General features: G+C 39.5%; 1 protein-coding gene across 1 annotated transcript in view; it reads right to left on the reverse strand.

Annotated features, from left to right (window-relative positions):
• The window catches only part of LOC109427628 (uncharacterized), a 556,874-nt gene that overhangs the window by 66,213 nt on the left and 470,408 nt on the right, over window positions 1-20,253 (reverse strand).

A 20,253-nucleotide genomic window follows, 5' to 3' on the forward strand; every position in this document is an offset into this window, starting at 1 on the left:
GTCAAACCGTTTACCGGCCAAAACAGATTATCTAAATTGCTCGTTCGAGGAGCGAGCCGGACGATGACGACGTCGTCGTCGCCGACTGGTACCTATGCCAGCCAGCAATATAATATGATTGGCTCCGAAAGACAGCATGATGTCGACGACAGCTATCCTGTGGAAATAATTTACTAGCTTACACACGGTGGCGGATAGAGAGGGTCCCTTTCCATTGGACATTTCGTTGATTATTACCGGTTCACGAGCGCTAGAGAATTCTGTTCCCGAAATTTCGAGTCCGTCCCGTGCCATGGTGGAAATTTCTCTTCTGGGGGTACCGAACTGCGACTACCCGGCTTCGATAGGAAAGTACGATACGTAATTTATAGAGTAAACTGTATATACGGGGGCATTAAGTCGCAGCGGTAAACGTACGGGTATTCAGCATTAGCATGCAGAGGTGGCGGGTTCGATTCCCGGTCGGCCCAGGAACTTTCGGTGATGGAAATTTCCTTGACGTCCTTGGACATAGCGTATCTTCGTGCCTGACACACCATGGTGATTGGCAAATGAAGGTCTTAGTTAATAACTGCGAGAGTACTCATTGAACACAAGCTGAGAGCAGGCTTTGTCCCAGCATGGACGTTACGCCAAACAGAAGAGATGATATGTATACTAGGACTAGGAATGTTATATCAGCTGACGAGCACGTCGACCGAAATCTGCCACAATCGGGACACTCCATCGCCCTACGTAAAGATGAGTTGCAAGAAACAGAATGACGAAATCATCGCCGTCCTCGTCCTGTACGGGAGTCTAATATGGTTGGGATAGGGTAGGAATCAGGTCAGGTAAACACTGTAGGCTAGGGCAGTAAAGTATGTTTTCATGGGACCAGACCAGAGACCGTCAGTCGGACGGACGGATGGCTCTGGGAATGAGGGGGCATGATGGTCGGTGCTGCAAATTGCACAGCAGCAGCAGCGTGGATACAAGAAGAGATTGGGGTAGACTAATAATCCTCAGGCAGAACGGTTCTTTCGCCAAAAGGCGACGATGCTAATGGGCGACGGATTAGAAGCATGTGCCGCGTAAGGCTGCCTCATTTGGTAATGGTGAATAATTTATTTCTTGTTTATTATTCTTGAGCTGGCTCATCTCGTCAGGTAAAAAGGGAATTTTCGGTACGTGATATTAGCGCAAATGTATTTCTGTGTATAGGTGACTCGGAATATTTCGGCTAAGAAACGATGATGCTTTCAATTTTTGTTTGACTTTTTGTCTTATTGGAATTGTATTTCCACTGGGACACATCCTAAAGCATTGCTGTTGTTGGTCATATGATTTCAGTTTTACAAAAACCTTATCTTTCGTTTTTTATCCGTACTTCCAGCCTCAGAATTTGCCAAATAGTCTAGGATAGTCAAATGTTCATAACTATTTTTACTAAATTTTTATTTTCCATCAATTTTTAAAACAACCAAAAAACAGATTCTTCATACAATTTCCAATTAAAAAAATAAATAGAATTGTTTTCCTCCATTGAACCGTTGTTAAGTTATAGCGAATTTATAAGAAAAATGAATAAATAATAAAAAGTGTCCATGTAAAAAGTTATTTGGGACGAACTAAAATTGATCATTTTTGACTTGAACAGCAAAACAATAAAACAATATCTCGAATTACATTTCACAAGGTCTCATACGTTTTTCCTTTTTTTCATTCAGCCACTCCATAGAAAATCGATAAAGTGTGTCTCCAAGTATTGTGATACATACAGTCATTGCACAATTATGGGTCACTCTGTCACAATTATTAATCAGTCAGTTCACCATGCAATTCAAATGGAATTGACCCATAATTGTGGGTGACCCATGATTGTGCTATGACTGTACTTGGTGGGTTTGTAGTTTATCGAAGTGAGGAGAAAGCTAATCCCAAGCATCATCTGTTGGTTCTTTGTGTAAATGCAGTTGTCCTTGCTCATGCTCATGCTCAATAAATGGTCCAACAAGTGAATCAATCGAAGTCAAAATCGACGATGATGAAAAACAATTCTTCTAGTTGCTGCTATGGCGCGGTTGCTTTTGTCTAACGCAAAACGACACAAAAATGCAAAGTCGTAAGTGGAGTGCAATAGAAACGTGAAGTTTTGCGTAACCATTCGATTTTCAGTGCTATAGGAGGTGTATAATTGTTTTGCTTCTATCTGATGAGCGATTGGCAAAGGTAAGTTGGAATATCTGTAACTATCGAAGCATTGAAGCAATTTCAAAATGTTGGAACATTTTATGAAGAAAATCCCTAAGTTATTTCCGAAGAAATTGGAATGAGATTATCAAACACAATCCACAACAAATTCATGAAAGAATGCATGAAGAAATTTCTCAAAGGGGATTTTTTTAAGTAATCCTTGAAGGTGTCTTAAAAATCCCTGAAAAGATCTCCGAAGAAAACTTTAGAGAAATTTAAATAGAAATTCTGAACTTATGATTTTCCGAAAAAAATCCATGCAAAATTATACGAAACAATCACAGGAGGTATTCCCGGAAAAATAATGTTCATTAAAGTTTTTAAGAGGCATCCATGAACAAATTTCTGGAGTTATCTCTAGAACAATTTTTTAAAAGACCAAAGAATTTGTTGAAAAAATTCATCCAGGAATTCCTGGAGCAATCTATACGAGGTTTTCTTAAAGAGTCCATGGAGGAATTTTTTGAAGGACTCTGTAGAAGATTTTCTTAAAACTATTTCTGGGGGATTTTCTAAACGACTCTAATGCTACGTTTCCGAAAGCAATCCATAGAAGACTGCAAATTGACAGATTGGAGTACTAGAAGAAAGTTATGATGAAAATTCTATAGTCGAAAGTACCACTGAAGAATTTCTGAATGAACTTTTAGAAGATTTTTTGAAAGAATCTCTTTGTTAAGGATTAGCTGAAGTTTTTTTTAATACAAAATCTATGAATGTCTGATGAAATTCTAAGAGTAGTCATCCATGAGGTATTTTCTACAAGAATCCTTCGAAGAACTTCTGAAGAGACTCCTAGACCCTAGAGAGATTTCTGAACAAATCTTTGAAGAGAAACTTCCGAATAAATCTCGGAAAGATCTGTAGAAAGAATATCTGGAAAGACTTATGAAAAATCCTTGAAAGGTTCTCTGATGAAACTCTTCGATAATTTTACGGAAAAACTTCTAGATAAATTCTTAAGCAATCCCTGGAAGAATTTCTACTGAATTTATAAAAAAAATCTTTGAAAATTTCTGGAGGAATCCCTTGTCAAATTTCTGAAGGAAAAATCTGACGAATTTATAAAAGTATCCTTGGAAAAATAAATCTCAATAACCCTGCAGTATATTTTGAAAGAATTCGTTGAGGTATTTCTGGAAAAGAATCTAGAAAACCCTTGTAAAACTTAAAAAAATAGAAGATTTGAAAAAAAAAACAGCAGAGTAACAATTTCTGAAGGATTTATTAAATGAATTCCTGGTTTAATTCCTGAACAAATATTTAGATGAATTTTTAAAATAATCCTTGCACAAAAATCTTGAAAAATCACTAAAACAATTTATAAAAAAAATTCGTGAAAAAATTTCTGAAGCGATTCATGCAAGACTTCCGAAAAATATCTTTGTGAAACTTCTGCCATATCCCATATATAGCTTCACGAAGCAGCCATCGGAAGATTTTACTAAAGAATACTTCGAAAAAATTCTGAAGGAATCTCAGAATAGAGGAATTTAAAATGAATATCTGGAGAAATTTTTGGAAGCATTTTTCAATATAATCCTTCGTGGAAACTTCAGAAAAAACATTGAGCGATACAAAAGTGTTAGGCAGGCGCTTTCAGATCGTGCAACGCGGAGTCTTACCAAATGAACCACGACACTTCTATAACTCTTCATCTCTATAAAAATTAATATGATCACTTAAGACATCAAATCGCAGCGTGAGCGACTGCTGATAACAAATAATGAATACACCCGATTCATTTTTTGCACGAGTCGCTTTTCTTGCAATAACTCAATCAATATTAAACCAATTTGCATGCAAATGTGTGCACTGATAGTTACAATCAGTACTATTCGTGTACAAAAATTTAGTCAGTAGATCAAAATTGACTAAACTATAACCAAAACAAACGGGTGTATCGTATTAATTCCATCCAATCGTTAATATCTTTAAGAAAGCAATAACAAGGTGGATACACGGCAAAGATTAAAAAAAGGTTCCTAATGAGAGACTGTTATGACTTTCACAGTCTAGAAGTGATTGAAACGGTTATTTTGGCATATGTCGACAATTCAGTCCCGTGTACTGGTCATTTTGTTTTCTTTTTCTTTTTTTTCCAAAAGAGATTGTTGACAACTTATAGGTTTAAGAGGCAAACTTTTAAAGATCTCCTAAGCAGAAAAGCTGAGGATCTCATTATAGTTTTATTTCTGATTTTTAGGAAAAAGCTCTCTAAGATCTGCATTGGGTTTGTCAGAAAATCTGACTGTTATCTTGTTATATTTAATTCGGACATTATATGTGTGTAAACAGCAGTAATGTATCAAAACTCTGCCAGGCTTCTTAACAAAAATTATTTCAGTATAAATTCGACAAGAATTGCTCAGGGTAAAAAATATTTTCTGAATCTGAAACTGAAAACGTCCAGCACCAAAACGAGGCTGGACAAACAACCGTTTTACTCGTTTCATGTGATACAACGAGAAGGGGAAAATCTATAATTCAAATCAGTGCCACAATCATATCATTTGCTTATTCAAATAGGCTGAATATTGTAAAATACTTACTATTTATGTTATACTACAAATATCCGAACGCTTACCTGGAAAACAAAGAAAAATAAAACAGATTATTAAAACATCTACTCATACGTCTTCTTACATACTAAATAATCAATTTGTCTTTATAAATTTATTTGTTTTTATTTAAACAGGCTTGGTGGTTTGCTTGGTGGCTGATTCGTATGCAGAAGGTCCTGGGTTCAATCCCTGACCCGTCCATTTCCTCCTACTTTGTATATTTCTATGTACTTTCTCACTCCTCCAGTTGTATATGTGGAGATACAACTCATGTATATTTATATGCTCGTTCATAGTCATCGCTAGAACCAGAAACGGGTTCAAAATTCCATGTGCCTTCTCTCTAACTTTCACAGCACAGTGTCAAATCAGATAACGCCTACGAGCTATGCAACCAAGCGAGCCACATTATCCTCAAAATAATAAACACACGATCTTTACAAGTTGATTCATATCGATCCCTGATGAAGATCCCAACCACAGGCTCGAAACGTAGGCAATGATTTAACATAATTAACACCAAGTAACAATAAACACACAATTCTATCACATTACGCCTGGCATCCACGTATATATGTGCTAACCATATCCTGCCAAAACTCCGACATCCGCATGAATTTGTGCACACGCAGAGGTATATTCGATCTGCTGTGGATACAAACGATTCCAATCATCACTTGCTTCCCCAACCTGACATGGCTGGAGCCATTGTCTCCTAAAAATAAAAGATAAAAAACACTCACACACTGAAGATGTCTGTTTAGTCCCCGGAGTAGCATCTACGGGCAGCCAATGAAGCTCAAGCTTAAATCAGTGTCACAATCGTATCAGTAACGTAAACATATTTTAACAAATAATGTATAAACTCTTCAAATTGCATCTTTAAAAATTAAGTGCGCAGCAATTTATTTAGCTATAAATAGTCATAGAAAAGCTTTAGAAAATCTCAGGTTTTTAGAGATTTTATAAATTTTAACATTTGTAGTCACAACCAAATACAATATTTTGAAAATAAATCCAATGACTGCCACTGTGAATACACGAACTGACTTGCATCATACTACTTCATCTAACCAAGCACATACCTTATTAACATACATTCTGCAGCGCGAAAACCTGCACCTTAACACCAACCCTCACAATTTAAACAGACAGCTACGAATGAATTCTTTCATACAATGTAAATTCAAAGCACATCTTCTATGGCGCCAATCTTACTCCACAAAATGCAACACACACCTTTTCAACCCACGATTCATCCACCACGCCATCGCTTGAATGAGTCAGTAAATGACGGTCTCGTTAGGATAGTAGCTGCATAAAGCTGTGGTGGGCTTTGTTTGACACTCTCCTCTTCATATGTGCAACTGACTGCCTTTAAAAAAGCACTTACTTAAGAACCGACCGCCCCACAAACGTCACCCAGCGCGCTAGGGCTTGATGCACTGTAAATTGAGTTATTGGCACTGTTCCTGGCACATTTGGGACGTCCGTCCGTCCGTGACAGCGAAGCAGCGTTATCATCTTCAGCCTTCCTTGGGATCGACCTTGGGGCTTGCCTTGGCGTGGAGGCAGCGCTGCTATTTATATCCGCAACTCTTTTCACGACCCACTTAGCGCACTGTAAAAAGCCATTACATCTCTCAGTTTGATGGAACATTATTTTTCTCTGTTTCCTTCTCGGTTCGTGTGCCCCTCTCTATGGGTGGCTACACCGACGGCGGCGATGAGACACAACCAGTGCAAGATATAGAGTATTACAAGTAGGGTAAAGGTACTTGTATACATTCTTCACTCAAGTGTTTCCTCATGGACTAAATAAAGAAGGACAACATGAATTTGCTCACAGACAAATCTAAAATCGTGTTTGATACTGTTCCAACGTTTCGGCTGTTGAGTTTGATCTTCTTCAAGGATCACACTTTCATCTATCGATTTAATAACTTCGAAACCGTTAATTTTTAAAACAGTTCGACTTTTCAGCAAATCATCGTTTTTAACAAAATACGGGATGATATATTGGAACAATTCCCCTACCATTACTACAGCTGTGACGACAAATGGTACAATCGTGTCTCAACAAAAGCGAACTGGATGTCGTTTCTCTCCACACCACAGGGTCACCCCCTCCTTGTACCAGGCAGGAGGGATCTCCATTATGACTTTCGATCGAATTCCAGTTCACCGCACGAAGTGCCCCCATTTGGAATTCCTAAAATTAATATTTGTCATTTGCTCCAACAGCACCAGCAGAACAACTAGAATAACACCACCCAAACAAGAATGGAATATAATGTGCCTCATCGTTATCATCATTATAATCATCATCATTGACAGGGCTGTTGTTGGCTCTAATGGGTCCAAATGGGTTATTTGCTGGGTACCATTGGTGTCCTACATATAATGGGTTCTTTATCAACTAATTAGATCTGGACCATCGGGCTTAGGTCATAACACCGGACCGGACGGATCTGTTTCGCACACTATTTGCAGTGAGACGAAGTGAGAACAGAGACAACTGATAAGGTGATAAGTACATTTCAAAACTATTGAGATTAGCACATAGATGGTAATTTGACATTGAAAGCTGCAAGCGAGAAATTCGCGGCTCATGGTGTCACTTGCTTTAGGGGTGCCTGCAGGGAGGCCAGGTTTGCAGTTTGTTGGATTAAAATGATGCCTTCGAAGATGTTTAAGGATATTTGAAAGACTATCTGAAAAACATACAATGAGAGTAATATTCATCGCGGGGTGTAAATATGTTACATGTCATATAATTTCAATTTTCCAAAAACCTTATCCTTTTTTACCAAATATTTTTTGTTGACTCCCAGCCTAAAATTTTCCAAGTAGCCCAGAATAGCGCTTCCAACAACTATTTCTCGATTTTTTTTCATCGATTTTTAAATGACCTAATTAAATGTCATTCGAGACGGTCTGAAAACTCACATATCGAGAATTTACATGAAACAAAACATTTTTCAACAGACATTTGCCAAAGTTTCTTCAACAATTCTTATAATAGTTTTTTGTATGAAATTGCACTATGTACAGAAAATAGTCATGGAAATCATCCAGCAACTCCTGCAGGCATTATACTAGGGAATGCGAATGAAATTTTCTTTGGAGCTTTCTCAGAATCGATCCCAGCGATCGGACATTTTGCTTGCGACCCTGTGATGAATTAGTTATCGTAAGTTCAAATTCTTCCACAACATCACAAACTTTATGTAATAATTTCTCCTAGAATTCCTCCTACGATTTCTTCTAGATCTCGATGCTTTCTTCTTAGATTTATTTCAAGGACTCATACCCGAATTCGTCAGACATTTAAAAACTCTGAAATATTTAATAGGCAAAAAATCATTCAGGAGTCACATCCAGAGATGCCAGACATGCATCTCTCTCTCTTCTTGGCGTAACGTCCTCATTGGGACAATGCCTGCTTCTCAGCTTAGTGTTCTACGAGCACTTCCACAGTTATTAACTGAGAGCTTCCTCTGCCAATGACCATTTTGCATGTGTATATCGTGTAGCAGGCACGAAGATACTCTATGCCCAAGGAAGTCAAGGAAATTTCCTTTACGAAAAGATCCTGGACCGACCGGGAATCGAACCCGTCACCCTCAGCATGGTCATGCTGAATACCCGTGCGTTTACCGCCTCGGCTATATGGGCCCACATGCATACTTTTCTATATTAAAACCTGTATCCGCAATAATCGGGACACAGAAATACAGCTATAACTCTGCAATATATACATTAAAATTGCTCAAATTTGGCCTAAAAATTTCTCAAGATGTGTTCATTTCACCTACAAAATTTCATGTGAATCGGAGTAGTACTTTTTGTTATAGCAATGAAAGAGTAGAATGTGCGCCAATGAATTTTGTACAGCCCCTAGTTTTGCTTGTTAGCGCTGTAACTTTTGAATTTTGCAATGGAAATGACTGAAATTTTGAACACAAACGTCTCAATCTACATTTGTAGCATAGGCAAAATTTCAAAAAAATCGATGCACTATCAACAATTTTATAGTCGAAACATGTATTGGGACTGAACGTGATTTTAGCCCCTCCGAAAGCAATTAGTCAGCACCCTTCATTGTTTTGATTGTACTATTGAAAGTACTATACCAATAATTCTAAAATTTTGCAGGCAAAGTATACACATAATCAGCTACCTTCTGACAAAATTTCATAAAAATTAGCAGAAAAATTCAAAAGTTATGAATAGGCAAACATCGCACATGAAAAACACGAACAATTTTCCCTAACACTCACACCTATCAACAGCAGTAGCTTTCAAACCAATTGATCAAAGTTGATGAAATTTTGCAAGAAAGTGTATCTATAAGTATCATAACTGCTAACGAAATTTCATAATTATCATCATAGAACTTTAAACTGTAGCTTAAAAGAACCGTCTATTATGCGAATGAAAATTGGTCATGTTTGTACAAAATGCTTAAAACTACGTCTGTTTGTTTTTCATCTACAGTTGAAAGTAATGCATCGATTTTGTGTGTGTGTGTGTGTGTGTGTGTGTGTGTGTGTGTGTGTGTGTGTGTGTGTGTGTGCGTTACAAAAAAAGTCACGCACGTTTCTCAGCCGTCTGTCAACCGATTTGAGTTCTCTTGGAAGCAAATGAAAGCTACTACATCCTAGTAGAACGCTATTGATTTTTTTTTCGATTGGACGTTTGGTTACCGAGATATACTCGAAGAGTACTTATGAGTCATACATCTAAACTTTTTAAGATTTTTGACCAAGTGTATCATAATAAATATCCCTGCTGTTTGTCAACCGATTTGGGTTCTCTTGGCACCAAATGAAAGCAACTGCATCCTAGTAGATCGCCCAGAAACTTTATTTTGATTGGACATTTGGTTACAGAGATATCTTTCGAAGAGTACTTAGGATTTATACAACTAAACTTTTTGAGATTTTTGACCAAGTGTATCATAATAAATATCTCAGCCGTCTGTCAACCGATTTTGGTTCTGCTGGCACCAAATGAAAGCTACAACATTCTAGTAGAACTCTATACAATTTCATTAGGATTGGACATTTGGTAACCGAGATATGTTTCAAAGAGTACTTGGGAGTAATGCATGTTAACTTTTTGAGATATGATATTTTATTTCGATTCGACATTTGATTACTGAGATATCTTACGAAGAGTATTTCAATAAATTATTTTTTTATTATTATATTCACTTGTCATCTTGCATGAGTTTTTGACCATTATATGGGAAATTATTTTTCAATAAATAATGCTGACCTCATATAAAGTGTATACTAGCAGGTTATTGTTTTCAACCAAATTTTAAATAACAAATTACAAATAAACAGGAATTCTATGAAAACTAACAATATGTTAAATAAAAGCTTTGAATTTATATATTGTGGGAAAAATGCAATGCCCGAATACTAGTCATTTTTGAAGATAAAAACGATGTACATGAAAGTTCGATAATGATCGAGACTTTGACACCGTGAAACATCCCAGGACCAACACCGGAAGCAATTATCTGATAGAAGTCCTGGTAGAAACTCAGAGCGAATTCTTAAAACTTCAGAAATCCTTCGATAATCTTTAAAAAATATTCCGGCCAAAACTTTCTCGTTCTACCTGAGTTTCTCCCGTTTTTCCCTGGAACTCTAGACGAAATTCAAAGAGATGAACCAGCTTCGGGTAGAAAATCTCTCTAATGAAGAAATAACAATAGACGAAATCCCGGGAAATCTTGTTCAAATTTCCGCGAGGAATCCAAAAAGCAATACCAGGAAAATAAGGTGAAAAATAAGGAAACCGCCTGAAACCCGAAGCAGAAAAGGTTAGACTGGTGGTGAATGCGTCAAAAACAAACAACATGCTAATAGGCGAACCCGAGTACGACAGAATCCGCCTAGAAAGTAAGTTACAATATCCGGGGATACTTTCGATGTAGTGGACCCGTACTTCTATGTTGGATTGTTACTGAGGGCTAACAACAATGTAAGTCTATGAGTCTGGAGAACCTGTGGTCGAAAAGATTCACTCTTAAACCACGAGTCTATTGCACGCTACAGCAAATCCAGCATCCAGAAGGTGATCAAAAGGGCACGATAAAGGCTGGTAATGCGGTTCAGACCTCTTGTAGGATAAAAACTTGAAGTATGTTTAGGCAAAGTACGTTTAATTGGCAAATCTATATATATATAAATGAATTCGAAGTTTCTTTGAGGCAACAAAACTCACGAACGGGTGAACCGATCAGCATGACTCCTGCACAGTTCGGTTCGTATTCGTGGTGGCTGTGTTTATATGTACAAAAAGTTACGAAAATCAACTAGAAAAGTAACAAAATTGATAAAGAACTGATTTTCCATGAGCTGGGAAGGAAATCAACACGACCGAAATAAAATCAATCTAAAGTGCAGTGCCAAAATGACCCCTTAACAGTTGTCAAACTACCACATCATGGCAAGACAAAGTTTGCCGGGACAGCTAGTTGAGAGATAAATTTGTGAAAAAATACCACTTGTTTTGGTAGGATTCGAACCCACGACTCCGTTATCGCTAGTCCGGCGCTTTAACCAACTAAGCAACAGAACAGAACAAGTTAAACGTACTTTGTCTAAAAATACTTCAAGTATTTACGTTTATTTCAGACATACTGGCCGAAATATAGCCGGAAAAGGGCAACAAAATCATTGTCACTCTTGTAGGGTGCTTCAGCATTTTGCCTTGCAACTCCGATCTTTACCTCCGCGTGGCACCGGTCGGAAAACATGCAACCTTGGGAACTTTGGTCGTATGCTGACAGCGAGGGGGAGTTTGCTTCGGGTTGGTGTTAGGCTTGCGAGCACCAAAAAATCAACAAGAAAATACGAATCGAAACCAACGGCAACGACCCCAGCGAACAAAAGGAAGCTCGGTACGTGGAAGAACAGATCTCTCAATTTCATCGGGAGCACCCGCATACTTACCGACATACTGAAGGACCGCAGGTTCGACATTGTAGCGCTGCAGAAGGTGTGTTGGACAGGATCAATGGTGCGAACGTTTAGAGGTAATCATACCATCTACCAGAGCTACGGCAATACACGCGAGCTGGGAACAGCTCGGATAGGTGCCCGATCAACGGAAGAATGTGCAAGTTGCGGGTCAAGGGTCGGTTCTTCAACTTTAGCATAATAAACGTGCATTGAATGACAGCACGGTGTGTCTGGTGGACAACATTAATTTAAAAAAATCGGTATCGCTTGGACACCCACCAAACGAAAGCTGAGGGTCCCCTTTTTCATTTGAGACTTAAATGAGAAAGTTCTATCGGCGGGTCTAGAACATTTTTTTTTTTTTGAAAAAGTATGATATTTTTTCATTTTTTCGTAGAGCACATTTATGAGAAACACTGTTTTCCATTGCAAACATGATTTTTCAACGGTATATTTTTTATATTATGTTTATTATTCTACCCATAAAAGCATAATAGTCCCATGTGAATGGGAAATCCAGCAGATGACAGTTTTGTGTTTATGGACAGTGTGGTGAAAGTACTAGAACAGTGAGTATAAAATCGAGTTATATGCTGTTCCTTTGAATTCCAATAATGTGTTTGCATCCTATGACAGATGCGTATACGACTTTAGGGTCTCTTATTTGACTGTTACCAGCAGGTCACCAATCGACCAACTTTACAGCACATACCGTCATTTGGTTCTTCAGATTTGTGCTCTTGAAATTTCGGGGTGTGACTTCGTCATATATTCTCCTCAAACAGGTTCTCAACTTCAATGCGCGTCTGGTACTCAAGACACATGTTTTCTTTCGTCTTCTTCTTCTTCTTCTTCTTCTTGACATAACGCCCCTACAGGGACAAAGCCTGCTTCTTAGCTTTTTATATGAGCACTGTAGGAGATATAATAAGAATAAATGAAATTGTTCGATTTGTTTGAAATTTTCTTATTTTATCTCTTACAAGCACTTTCACAGTTTTCAACTAAAAACTTCTCCTGCCAATTACTATTTTGCTTGTGTATAGCGTGAGACTTGCACGAAAATACTGCATGCTCATTAAGGTCGAGGAAATTTCCTTCACGAAAAGGTCCTGGACTGACCAGGAATCGAACCTGTCATCCTCAGCATGGTTATGCTGGATACCCACGCCTTTGTAAATCATCGGTGAACAAAATCGGTTTACTGTTCTGGTCACTCGTTGACGCCGGTTTCCATCTGGATGGCAGTTCATGAATATTTGAGAGCTTCATCTGATCAGCTTGATCTCTGGGTTTTGCCCGTAAATATTCAGCAACCGCAGCAACTTTATGAGAAGTCTGAATAATGTTTAACAAGTTTCAATGTACTTCAGCTTTAGTGCAAACAAGTTGTTTTCCTTTGATCATCTCCCTGTAGCATCTAGAACACAACTCCAACGAGCAATTTCTTTCTGCGTCATCGGTAGTAGCGCTAGATCGGCCACGTTTGCCCTTTATGAGAGGTTGTAGTTTTTGCAATACTACATATTTCACAAACAAGAAGGGCCGCAACTCCTTGTAGAAGGTTTCAAATAATATTTAAACTCATAGAGAGTAAATCTAATGGGTATATTCTCACCATTGAATGAGATAAATTTAAATGAGCAAGTCCGAACTTTTTTTGGTGGGGTAGTACTAACAGCTGTCTCTGATATCTTTCAGAAAAAGATATCACAATATCAGAAACAAGAACAAGTTAAGACATTTTCAATCCGTTCTGATGATTATGTATGTGCTCAGACATATGTACTTTAATGTAAAACATGTGTATATGTCAATAAAGCTGTATAGAATTAAATGGAAAGTTGCTAACTCGTCTATAATGCCATGATACTAGCAGAAGATCAAACTGTTGATAACCGACAGATTAGCACATTGTTCTTAGTACATATATATTGTGCAACCGTTGGATATGTAGCATTAATTATTCTATTTTTGTCAGTTGAGTAAGGCTACCTGTTTACAAAGATATACGGTTACTAATAATTTTTATGTCTAATCATCCGTTATTAGACAATTTTACTAAACAAATCTAAAACTGTGAATATTAACTGCTTTCGATGATAATTGTGGCGGAAACAAACTTCTTCAAACACAATACATACTCTTTGGTTTGGTTTTCCTCGTCACTTAGGGGGTTCTTGTCGTAGTTGTTTTTTTTTTAAGTAAGGAGCTGTACTGCATCCGAGCCACGGCATACAAGAATATAAGATAGACCTTCACGTTAATGAAATTGGTGTAGGGATCTAGATTGTTTTATTCATGCTTTTGATCGATTTAAATTGCATCATCAAAAAACTTCTAGTTTTCCGAAATGGATTACCTTCCAAATGTTGTACCCCGTGATCCGAGCTACTTTGATGTATGTTCTATTTTGGTTGACATTACTCGGCCTACTTCGATCGTAAAACTTTTAAATCATGAGACACTGTCAATAAAAACTAAGAAAATTGCAGCCGCAATAACTACTTTTACATGTATTAAAGGCAAAGCTTATTTGTATGCCCAAATACTGCTGAAATTCTATTTCAACTGCCTTAAATATATTTTTTTGCATTTTATGTCTAAGCAACATTGTGCAAGGGAAATTTTCAATTTTTGATTTGACCCATTTACTCTTTTAAAAGGACACGTTACTAATGGGCGACCTCATACAAGCCCATTTGGCTACACTCAAGGTTAAAAAGAGAAAAAACACAAGTCTCAAAGATAGTAATATTTGAAAAAAAAAAATTGTTCTAGACCCGCCGATAGAACTTTCTCATCTTAGTCTCAAATGAAAGAGGGGACCTTCAGATTTCGTTTGGTGGGTGTTTTAGCGATACCGATTTTTTAAAATTAATTTTGTTCTAGCAGACACACCGTGGACAGCATTGTCAACATTGATGATGACAAGGGCAAATTCGAACGCAAGTACGATCCCTGCCCAAGTCACGACGTCAAGATCGTCAGAGGAGACCTAAACGCTCAGGTAGGCCAGGAGGAGGAATTCAGACCAACGATTGGAAAGTTCAGCGCCATCCAGCTGACGAACAAAAACGGTCTACGACTCATTGATTTCGCCGCCTCCAAAAACATGGCCATACGTAGCACCTTTTTCAAACACAGCCTCCCTTATCCCTTATTTGAGCGACTGAAGCAATCGGATGTCGCCTCAGCATACGCGCAGAATCTCGAGGCAGCGTTGCCAGACGAGGGCGAGATCGATGTGGCCCCTCTAGAGGACTGCTGGAGACCACTAAAAGCAGCCATCAACGACACTGCCGAGAGCACCATCGGGTACGTGGAAAGGAGTAGACGATACGATTGGTTAGACGAGCAGAGTAGAGCTTTTTTGGAGAAGAACGCAGAACGGGCGGTAATGCTGCAGCAAGTAACCCGGCACAACGTGGAACGTTACAGAAAGGAGCGGAAGCAGCAGATCCGCCTAAAAAAAGCGGAGTGCGAGGAAATGGAACTGCTGTGCCGTTCCCATGAAACACGGAAATTCTACGAGAAGCTCAACGGCTTTGTACCGCGAGCCGAAATATGTAGTGAAAAGGACGGGGATCTCTTGACGGACAGACGTGAAGGTGGAAGCAGCACTTTGATGAGCACCTGAATAGCGTTGAGAACGTGGGCATGAGAGCCCACGGCTATGGAGGAAACGACTCTGCCAGTGCAGCAGAGGTCGGAAATGACCCAACTCCTACGCTGAGGTAAGTTAAGGCTGCCATTCACCAGCTCAAAACCAACAAAGCAGTGGGTAAGGTATCGTCGCAGCATTCTTCAAGATGGACCCAGAAAAGTTGGCCACCTGCCTGTATTGGTTTATAGTCAGGGTCTGGGTAACAGAATAGCTGTTTGGCTCAAGAAGGCGTGGAGCGCAGAGAGCACGATGGGCGAACCAGGTGGAGCGTGACTGGCAAGCGTTGGGCGCGATGGTTGGAGATCAGCCGTGTATGTAGGGAATGCTGCAAACAGGCCGAGAGGGGACATTACGTCAGGAAGTAGAAAGGTGTTTCGACAAAAAGATTATTTGTTGGTGAATTTCGACTGGAATATGATTTATGATTTCGAACTGGCTTTCTCAGTCTAGAGAAATTCAAAACGACTGGTTTTGTATTGCCCGACGTTTCGGCCTTGTGTATTTGGCCTTTTTCAAGGGTAAAACTGTCTGTCATTCTTCGTTACATTTTGTAATGCCGAGAGTATCATTGCGTGCTTCTTGTATGCCTAGGTTTTGAAATAGTTATTTAATTTTTGGTTTTGTATTGTAAAGTCATATTGTAATAGCACAGTCCAGGTCGTTGATAATAGGTGTGTCCAGTACAGTGTCCCAAAACCAAAAATTAAATAACTATTTCAAAACCTAGGCATACAAGAAGCACGCAATGATACTCTCGGCATTACAAAATGTAACGAAGAACGACAGACAGTTTTACCCTTGAAAAAGGCCAAATACACAAGGCCGAAACGTCGGGCAATACAAAACCAGTCGTTTTGAATTTCCCTAGACTGAGAAAGCCAGTTCGAAATCAAAAAGATTATTCCTGAGACAGTGATTCCAAGTGAAGCAATACACGAAATTTATTTCATCGACACTCATAATCGAGCATTTCAATATCATGGAAACTCCCATCAACAACTACTTATGCTCAATTTGCTGAATTCCCACACATCAAACAGAATTTAAATGCCCCATACGAAACCTAAGAGGCCAGACATCAACGAGAAGATCGCGCTCCACTATTCAACCGAAAAAAGCCGGAAAGCAACCGTAACCACATGTGTGTGACCTCAGCACAGTGCGCGCCAGATTTGCCAACGAAATTATACCGTCGCTTTTCCGACCCGCACTGTGTTGCATAAACTTTTACTTTTCATTTCGGAAGGGTATCTAGATACATTTACCCAACCACACACCACACGCAAGATGCTGATGATGATGATGATTGATGATTGAGCCCGCACGCTGGCTGGTACACTTCCTGCAACTGCAACACAAATGAACATAATAGAAGCACACCGAGCACACGTTCGATGTTGTTGATTGCGAACCGGAATGGTTCCAAATGGTGATCAAACCTGATGATGCACCACCACCCCTTCTCACAATTATGCTCTCTCTCTCTCTCGCGGAGGGTAATGGTGGTGGCGTGTGGGGAGCAGTAGCAGCGCCACCATGTCTATGTAGGTAGTACAATCGTTGGGGTACACACTTTCGTGTGCTCTACTACGTTATGTAATGCTGGATGGAGAGTGCGATTGCATAAAAGCTTCTCCCTCTGTTTGCGTCTTTTATAATGGTGCTGCTCCGGATGGAGACGGACGGTCGTTCAGAACTGTGTATGTGTGTGGAAATGACCAACTTGGGTCCAGAAATGAACGTCGTATATTGCTCGGAGACAAGAGGAAAACAAAGTTTATGCATTGAGTTTTTTTGTTTGAATTTTCCCGACTCTTTTTCTACTTTAAAAACTCCAAGCAAAATTGTATCTAAATCTGGCACCCGCTGGTTGGGTGCAGAGAAACATTCAGGGGCTGTCCATAAACCACGTGGTCATTTTTTTGGGACTTTTCAACCCCCCCCCACCCTCCCCGCGTGGTCATTTGTACATACAAAATTTTTTATTTGTCCATACAAAATGATCGTAGGCCAAACCCCCCCCCCCTCCATGACCACGTGGTTTATGGACAGCCCCTAAAGAATAGAGAACTGAAGTGTTTGAGCTCCTCCGAGCCGGGAGCTGTTACTTTGTCTTGACGTACCTCTTCAAAAGTTGTTGTAGTGATCATGATGGAAATTCGGCCTCGACTGCGACTCGTATTTTCACGTTTGTCAGCACGACGGCGGCAGTTTTGCGGATTTGTCGGATTTCTTCTTATTATCTTCTAGGTTTGACGCACACCGCTCGAAGGGGGTACGCACTTTTGGTATTTTTCTTCGCACACTCACACAACCACTTCGCGAGGAGGCAAATATTGCACAATTTTCCTTTTTCCGAGTGCCTTTCAGGGGCATCGATTTTAGCACTTCCACCGTGGAGCAGCTGCCACCCGAGCTGGCACCGGAGACCATCGATTCCTTTCGACACGTGATCCGGACGCTTCCAGGACACAACGCTGACTCATCGCAGATCCTGCAACAACTGGTTCCGAACCTTTCCCACTACGAGGACCAGTGCCACTCATCATCACGTCGATGCCGTAGCACAAATCAATCGCTATAAATTCTATTTCCCAACTTTATAATACCGTATTTCACTGACATAACACTCATCACTGGAAGAAAAAGGATAGCGAAAAGAGAAAACAGCAAAAAGGACCAACGGAAGACTCTACAAGAAACACTGGAAAATAAATTCACTGAAAGGATAGAATCTATCGATAATCAATCAGGAAATTCAGCAAGAAATCCAAAAATCCAGCCTTTCTCCTTCACGAGCAGCAGCTGGAGATCCAGCACAGGGCCCACACTCCCCCACCAACAAAAATCCCCACAATCGACGGAGAATCAGGAATTTTCACACCGTTTTTTTCACAAGAATATCACCGATTCCGAGAAAAACTTCCTCCTGCGGACTACGCGATACAGTAGTAGATGGTTGCAAGGCGACGACGACGACGACGACGATTTGAGGAAAATTTTCCGTCCTGCCTAGCTGTCACTGCACTGACGTTTGCTTGGTGGTGGCGTTTGAATGACCTCGAGAGAAAGACACGGGCTATGCGATGTGAGTTTCGAAACTGAATTTGGACGCGCGATAACTCACCGCTTCTGTAGTGAGCGTAAGGTACAAGAGAGTGAGCATTTTCATAGCCTCGTGAGCTATTCCGGAACGAGTGTAGCAGACAGACAGTTGACGGCGCTGGCGCTGCAGCGGGGAGTGGTGGATTGGTGAAAGGTGTGGAGACATTTGAAATTGTTTGGTAGGGTCTCCCCATTTGGGGCACGGAACCAGGCAAACGGGAGCAGTGAATCGTCATCGGATACATGAGCGACCAATACGATTGAGAATGCTTTCTACGAGCCCTCGATGCTGTCGTGCCGTGCACCAGTTTGAACAGGTTGGTGGGTCCAGTAGTGTCGCGCCAACAGTTGTTGCGCTCGGTTTGCCAAAAGCGTAGGGGGAGTCCATAAATGACGTAGGTTTGTTTAAGCGACTTTTAACACCCCTCGTAGCATTTCGTCACAAATTCGCATACTCCCCCCCTCTTAAATGACGTAGCTTGTCAAACAACCCCCCCCCCCTCACAACAAAATTTTCATGTAAAAAAGCAAATGAAACTCGTATCTTAGTTCTACAATTTTAACTTGTATGTTTAACGAATATGTATCATGAAGAAAACAACAATAGCAAGAAAACATTGCCAATTGCCAGGATCAGATCACCCATCGTTCTGCTTGATACTGAAGAACATTAATTTGATGCTCTCAATAAAGTCAAATACAGTCAGGTTTTTTTTTACGCGGGGGATACGTACCGCGTAAAAAAAAAACTCAGTTCAAAATTCGAAAAACCGCGTAAAAAAAGTCTCACCATTTCTCGACGAATCATGCAAAAATAAGACGATGAAATTTTTTTTTGTATGGAGTTTTCATTTACGCGGCCGCGTAAATGAAAACCGCGTAAAAAAAAACCTGACTGTACCACATTAGCCTAGGAGCTCCTTCGAAGATATTACCGTCAAGTCGCCATTCACCGGGGGCCTTCGAATATTTTTTTTTCATTATTTCCATATTACAATGGAATCGTATGACAATTTCACTTTGATTTCACCAATACAACACTAATAAAGTGTTACCGTTTCAAAACGCGGGTTAGAAACTTTTTACAGTACCATTTTGACACTAAAGTGTGTTTACATAAAGCAATATTTTGCTCGTTCACTGCATTCGTAGTAAAAAAACAAAAACTGCGCTTACTTGATTCAAGTGATTAACTAAATGTAGTTACGAAGTTATTTCACCAAGAAGCAATTAAATTCACCTATCAGGTATGTATTTTGCATTATCGAAGCAAGTTTACCGAGAAAGTACGATTCCACTCATTTTTTTATTGAAACACAAGGGCACGGTAAATGGGTACCCTAAAAATCAATGGTCTCCATTCACCGTGACCCATGTTGCCCCATATAAGTAGAAAAAAAAATAAAATTTGAAAATTCGTTTTTCTAAATAAATCTTGCAAGTATTACTTAAAATGGATATAAACGAAGAGAATTGACTTTGCTAGGTGGTTTTGATCATTTTAAAACAAAAGAAAAAAATCTTCTGATACACGGTGAATGGTGACCTACCACGGAATCGGGCGACCTTTCCATCCTCTACTAAATGTACTATATCATCCATTTTTGTGAAAAATGTTCTTATTTTGTGGTTATTACTTGAATTCTAACCTATAATGAAGGCAATTAACAGCGGTACCAACAATGTTCATAAGATCGGT

Source organism: Aedes albopictus, chromosome 2 (assembly GCF_035046485.1).
Source record: "Aedes albopictus strain Foshan chromosome 2, AalbF5, whole genome shotgun sequence".
NCBI lineage: Eukaryota > Metazoa > Arthropoda > Insecta > Diptera > Culicidae > Aedes > Aedes albopictus.